We start from the raw sequence: 7135 nt of genomic DNA on the forward strand, positions 1-7135 counted from the left end.
CTTGTTGGAGTAGGTGTGGCCTTGTTGGAGTAGGTGTGGCCTTGTTGAAGAAGGCGTGTCACCGAGGGCAGGCTTTGAGGTTGTAAATGACTCGAGACAGTTCCAACAGTCCTCTCTGCTCCCTACTTATGGATCAAGATATGTACTCTTAGCTACTGCCCCAGCACCATGCCTGCCTGTCTCTTGTCATGTTCCTGTCATGATGGCCATGGACTCACCCTCTGAAACTATAAGCCCCTGTGGTGGTTTGAATAAAGATGGCCCCCAGAGGCTCATTTATTTGAATGCTTGATCATCACGGAATGGTGTTACTTGAGAAGGGTTAGGAGATGTGGCCTTGTTGGAGTATATGTGGCTTTGTTGGAGGAAGAGTGTCACTGGGGGTGGGCTTTGAGAATGCATCTCAAGCCAGACCCAGTATCCCCACTCCACTTCCTGCTGCCTGCATGCAGATCCAGATGTGGAACTCTCAGTTACTTCTCCAGCACCATGCTCCCTGCCATGACGATAATGGACTAAACCTCCGAAACTCTAAACAAACTCCAGTTAAATGCTTTCTTTTATAAGAATTGCCATGGTCATAATGTCTCTTCCTAGCAATAGACCACTAACTAAGTGTCTTATCACACCAATAGAAAAGTAACCAAGGGGCTGGTGAGATGGCTCAGCGGTTAAGAGCACTGACTGCTCTTCAGAAGGTCATGAGTTCAAATCCCGGCAACCACATGGTGGCTTACAACCATCCGTAATGAGATCTGATACCCTCATATCGGTGTCTGAAGACAGCTACAGTGGAGTTTGAGCCAAAGCGAGTGGGGCCTGAAACAAGCAGGGACCAGAATGAGCGGGGGGGGGGGGACCCCACCACGAGGGAGAAGGGAAGGGGGGGGAGAAAAGTAACCAAGGCACAGCCACAGACATTAAATTCCCTTCCTGTCTTTAATCATTATGTTTCCCATTTATGGACAAATGGCTGAATTTACTGGGACTCTCTGAAGTGAGGTGATGTATGGCCAAGGACTCTAGTGACAATATTAACTCACATTTTAAAATGACAGTTTATGAGACAGTCTTTTCCTCAGACTTTAGCTAATACTGAGTTCCGTTAACCTTTTAAATCTTTGCTAATGTGTAGACATGACTTGTCCCCATCAATGCCCTGGTTTGAATAATTATTTATAAGTCTGAGTGTTTTGATACATTTACTGGACCAGCCAGTCCTCCTTCCTCTCTCCCTCCCTCCCTTTCTTCTCTCCCCCTCTCTCCCTGTCTTCCCAGACACTTGGTCACTCCTCTCCTACTTGTCTACACCCCCTTTTTGAAAATGGGGGGGGTTTAACCTCCTTGCTTTAACTCTATAGTACTAAGTTGTGATCACTGGGTCACCAGCCCCCAGGACATTAGAAATGCCCAGGTTGCTGTAGGGTGGGAAGCCTGGGGTGGCCCCACCATTCACAATATGACAAGCCCTCAAGAGTGACGTCCAGGGGGTGACTGGGAGGGGGGAAGTGAGTGGGATATAAAATGAATGAGTAAAAAATTCAAATAAAAAGAGTGATGTCCACTTTTTCAGAAACAGCTTGGTTTTGTTTTTCTCAATAATGTTGCTCTCTCTGTCTCTCTGTCTCTGTCTGTCTGTCTATGTCTCTGTCTCTCTCACAGACACACACATACATACGCGCACATATATATATATATATATATATATATATATATATATATATATATTCTTTTGGGATATAGTTTGGATCCATTGGTTAAAAAACAAATGCTTCCATTTGAAAATGAGTGCTTTCTCTGGGTAACTGCAAAGTGATACTTTTATATTTTAACTATTCTTTACATCTTTCTTTTAGCATACATGGCTTTCACCATGCCATTTCTTTTCAAAGGTTTATTTCTTATGTACACAGTGTTCTGCTTGCATATATGCATGCAGGCCGGAAGAGGGCGCCAGATCTTCTTCTAGATGGTTGTGAGCCACCATGTGGTTGCTGGGAATTGAACTCAGAACCTCTGGAAGAGTAGTCAGCGTTCTTCACCGCTGAGCCATCTCTCCAGCCCTTGCCATGCCATTTTCATACAGTATATTTCATTCTTATCAACACCCAGCACTCCTCTTCCTGATCCTCTTTCTGCACCTAACAGTGCTCCCTTCTGCTCACGTGACACCTGCATCCCACTGTCTCCCTTGCTCCCCTCTCCTCTCCATGCATGGCTTCCTCCCTACTCCCCACTCCTCCTCCTTGTTTTAAGATTGTGTCTCATTACATAACCCTGGCTGGTGTGGAACTAGCAGCAATCCTCCTGCCTCTGTCTCTTGAGTGCTAGAATTACAGGAGTGCACCACTGTGCCTAGCTTCCTATTTTTTTCTTTCATATATGAATATATATTCACAAATACACATATTTAGGTCAAGATTCCATATGTCACAGAAGATGACACTCGACTGTGTCTAGCTTATTTCACTTAACATAATGACATCCTCTTTCCTGCAGATATCGTAATTTCACTTACAGCTGGAGAAACTTCTGCTGTGCATAGGTACCTACTGTAGCCTGCTTCTGTGGATGGGCGGGCTAGCTCCATGACTTGGCTACTGTGAATAGTACAACAACAAATAAGTGTGCAAACATCTCAGTGGTGTGCTGACTTATCCTCCTTCAAGTGTATGCCCGGCAGCCATAGATATTAAATCGAATTTTCTTTTGCTTGGGGATCAACTGATTTTCATGGTGGCTGCACAGGCCACCTTATCAGCAATGAGGACACTTGTCTTCTTGATGATGACGATAGCTATCCTGATTTTATTTATTTAATTTTTTTAATTTAGCTTTATTTTATATGTATTGGTATGGGGCTGTCAGATCCCCTGGAACTGGAGTTACAGACAGTTGTGAGGTGACATGTAGTTGCTGGGAATTGAACCTGGATCCTCTGGAAGAGCAGCCAGTGCTCTTAACCACTGAGCCATCTCTCCAGCACTATTCTGATTTTAATGAGATGGAATCTCGATGTAGTTTAGCTTGCTTCTCTCTGAAAGCTAAAGATATTGTACATTTTATTCAGATATTTATTGGCCATTTGTATTTCTTCCTTTGAGAACAGCCTTCATTTCATTAGCTGTTTACTGGTTGGATGATTTGGGGGTATTTAATTTGGGGCATTCTTTATAGATTTTATACATTAATCTCCTATCTGACCTATAACTAGTAGAGATTACCCCATGCCCACCCACACACACTTTGTAATCTATTCAATGATTCCTTTTTTCTTTTTTCTTTTTGCCTACAAGTGTGATGGTTTGTATATACTCGGCCCAAGGAGTGGCACTATTCAAGGGTGTGGCTCTGTTGGAATAGGTGTGTCACTGTGTCTTTAAGAGCCTCATCCTAGTTGCCCGGAAGCCAGTATTCTGCTAGCAGCCTTCAGATGAAGATGTAGAACTCTCAGTTCCTCCTGCACCATGCCTGCCTAGATGCTGCCATGCTCCCACCTTGATGATAATGGACTGAACCTCTGAACCTGTAAGCCAGCCCCAATTAAACATTGATTGTCCTTATAGGAGTTGCCTTGGTCATGGTGTCTGTTCATAGCAGTAAAACGCTAACTAAGACAACAAGCCTTTACATTCATGTATTTCATTTGCTGATTCTTGGGATCGTTTCCTGTGGCACTGGAGTCTTCGTTTTGGAAAGTCCTTGTGTAGGCCTTGATCCTGAAGAGTTCTGACTGTTTTCTTCAGGTAGTTTAGCCTTTCTTGTACATGAACGCTCCTGGCACATCTTGAGTTTATTTTTGTTTGGGACGAGAGCTATAGATCTGCTTTGATTCTTTTACACGTGGTTGTCACTGTCCCAGCACCCTCTGTACAGCTGTACTCCCTCAGCAGGATACTTGTCATCAGTACCCATACCAGAGACAGAAGCTTTCATCACACCAAGTTCATTGCTTTGTGCCTGGCCTGACATTTATGGACTGTGTATCACTGGCTACTTCCTCCTCAGTAAAACTGTCTAGCCCATAGCATCGCACACCCCAGAGGCTCAGCAGACAGAACACACCTATGAGAGGCATCTCCAATTTTGTCTTCTTGAACACCATTTTCTCCACCCACAATCCACATTCCCTCTGGAACTCTAACTTATGCTTTCCAGTCCTGGGTCCAGCTCCAGCTTTCCAGGGCGTGAAAGTGACTCAGAGGCTGACTCAAAATGCTCTCCCACCCCTATCTCACTTTTCTCTTGCCCCAAAACAATATTTGACCCAGCAAGCATGCGGGACCCACACCTAACCCAACTGCTGCGCCTTGACAGCCTTTTAACATTTCAACTATGTTTATCAGAATCTGTTTAGTAGATCAAATCCAGGGCAGGATTCCAGACCTAAGTCAGCATCCCCAGTGTTGGAGATGTGCTCAAGGCTGCTCATCCACACCCTCACAGGAGAAAAGACCTCTTTGAGATGGGGGCGGTGTACCCAGCAGGAATCCCAGGGAATGAGCTGAGTTTGGGGGCTTTATATGTAAAAACCTGACTCTGCACTGAATTAGGGGACAAAGCAGCACTTCATTAGTCCCTGGCCTCTGAATGTATTTTCATCCCTCTATTTCAGATTCTGGGTTAAACCTCTATGATAAGCTCTGGTAGGAACATTTCCCAGCTTGGTGATGCCAGGAATACATACACAGATGGTATGGACCATTCCTCGGCCTCGTTCCACAGCTCCTGGTACATCTGTGTGGCCACATGCTGCCTCTGTGGTTCCCAGAATTCACTCCTCTCTACCAATACAAGGATCAAATTGAAAGAATTTCTCTAAGTCTTTCTTCTTTGCTGGAGTTTTTCTCTGCTTCCATTAAAATGCTGATTTTTTGTCTCCCCAAGCAAGATATTCATTTTATCATCTGTGCTCACACTTTAGAGTCAACCATCCAAAATCTCCCATCCAGTGGCTTTCAGGGTGGACAGGGCACCCCAAGGGAGATGCTTATTTGTTCTGAAGTTGACAGTAGAGTGTAAAGGACTCATTCATTTTATATAACACAAGGCTCCGGAAAGTGGAAGAAACTCAGCTATGACCAAAAATGGAAGCAGCATGATTCAGCTTCCATGGGGTGGGGGTGGGGGGTGGAGTTGCCAATGGGTGAGGGGGAGCACTAGCTGAGAGGGAGGAAGGAAGGAGGCATATCCGGTGGTAGCAACAGGGCAGACGGCAAAGGAGAAATGAGAGCTGAAATCTTACCCAGCAACAACCTTCAGAAGACAGCAAAGCTGTTGCCCTTGGGGAGGGACTTCCAAAAGATCCCTCCCTGATTGTAAAGTCCTTGAGAAATCACGGCTTGGAAATTGTCCTCTAGAGTATTCTTACAGAAACAAGATAACCACAATAGGGCTTTGAGGCTTGCTGTGGGAAGGCACAGTTTTCTGATATCTCTATGTGTCAAATTGTTACTGCTTTTTGGAAGATTTATGGGAAAGTCTGGCTGGAAGCACAGGGGATGTACATATACACGCACACACAGACACAGACACACAGACACAGTCACACACACACACACACACACACACATACACACTTCCCCTCACATAGTATTATAAAATCACAGATATACAATATACCTTAAACTCACTACACACAATTCCACATACAGTCTCATGTATGCACACCACAATTACATACAATCACACATATACATACCTCTCCCATACAGTTATACATATATATATATATATATATATATATATATCATAGATAGAGCTATACATACTCCAATCTCCCATACAAATAAATGGCCCCACAAAGTCACACACAAGCCACTCCCCCAAACCCCAAGCACCACTCCCACACCAACACACCATGAGCACATTCCTCAAGCACAATGGTCCTGGTGTAGGAATACGGATTCAAAGGAGACAGTTTATCAGGGGGCAAGAAAACAACATTTACTTTAAAACAAAACAAACTATAAACTAAGCCAAAAGAAAAACATAAAAAGAAACTAAAAATGTATTTAAAAAATGTTGGAAGAGGCAGTCAAGTGGGTGTTATAGACCTCTCACTCCCTCCCTCCCCCCCTCCCTCCCTCTCTCTCTCTCTCTCTCTCTCTCTCTCTCTCTCCCTCATGTCTTAGTATGGTGCTCATGCTGGTTTTGGATTCCTAGGCTCAAGCAAGCCTCCTTCGTAAACCAAGGGTACCTGGGACTCTGGGAACCCACTCAGCCCTCTGGGTGGAGAATAGTTATCCTCCTAAGGCAGACGTAACAGTCTCCCTGCTTCTGTGAATAAAACCTTCATAGGCAGTACAGAAATCACAGAGGGCGCCCACAAGTTCTGCTGTCACACAATCAATACAATTTTTAAGGGGACGTCTTTAAACCTGCATTTCTATAAACACACACACACACACACACACACACACACACACACACAAGCCTCTAGGAATCCCCTCTGCATCTAACAAAGGCGTTTACACTGCACTTCGGGCAGTGGATGGATACCAATGAACAAGTTATGAAGAACACAAAGGAAGATTTCTAACTCCTAGAAATGAAAAAAAAAAAAAAAAAGGCGGGGGTGGGGAGGTGGACAACGGGGGACGGTGGTTGGTGGTTGGCTCCCCCTGGTGGCAGTACTAAAGAACAACGCCTTCTCTGGTAAGAGGTAAGACGGTGATAGGGCCCACCCCAGACAGCAAATGGTCTCACAGACCACAGACATGTTCACTCTGTCTCTCTTCCCTATTACTGCTATGTGTTCCCAAAATCTGGGCACATCTCCCTACTTCTAATCTTGTCCTCGAGAGAACACGCCAGCTTCCATTTTGGGTATCAACTTGTAAATGTGACCCCTGATAATTAGGACTTGACTTAGGTTCCCCTGTGTTATCACTCTGGGACACTGGACACTTATTAGGTTCTAGTACTGTTTGAATGCTGAATATCCTCTAAAACGTCAGTGGACTACAGGCTTGACCAACGAGAAGGCACTCCTGGAAAGTCTTGGTAGCTTTACTGGTTAGGCTTGCTGGGAGGTTGTGGAACGCCATTTTAGGAGATCTGTAAATCCCAGGTTTTTCCTCTCTGCCACACACTGGCACCAGGATGCTATGCCTTTCTACCAGGCCAAAGCTAT

The sequence above is a fragment of the Grammomys surdaster genome, unplaced genomic scaffold (genome assembly GCF_004785775.1).
Source record: "Grammomys surdaster isolate TR1022 unplaced genomic scaffold, NIH_TR_1.0 185, whole genome shotgun sequence".
NCBI classification, from domain to species: domain Eukaryota; kingdom Metazoa; phylum Chordata; class Mammalia; order Rodentia; family Muridae; genus Grammomys; species Grammomys surdaster.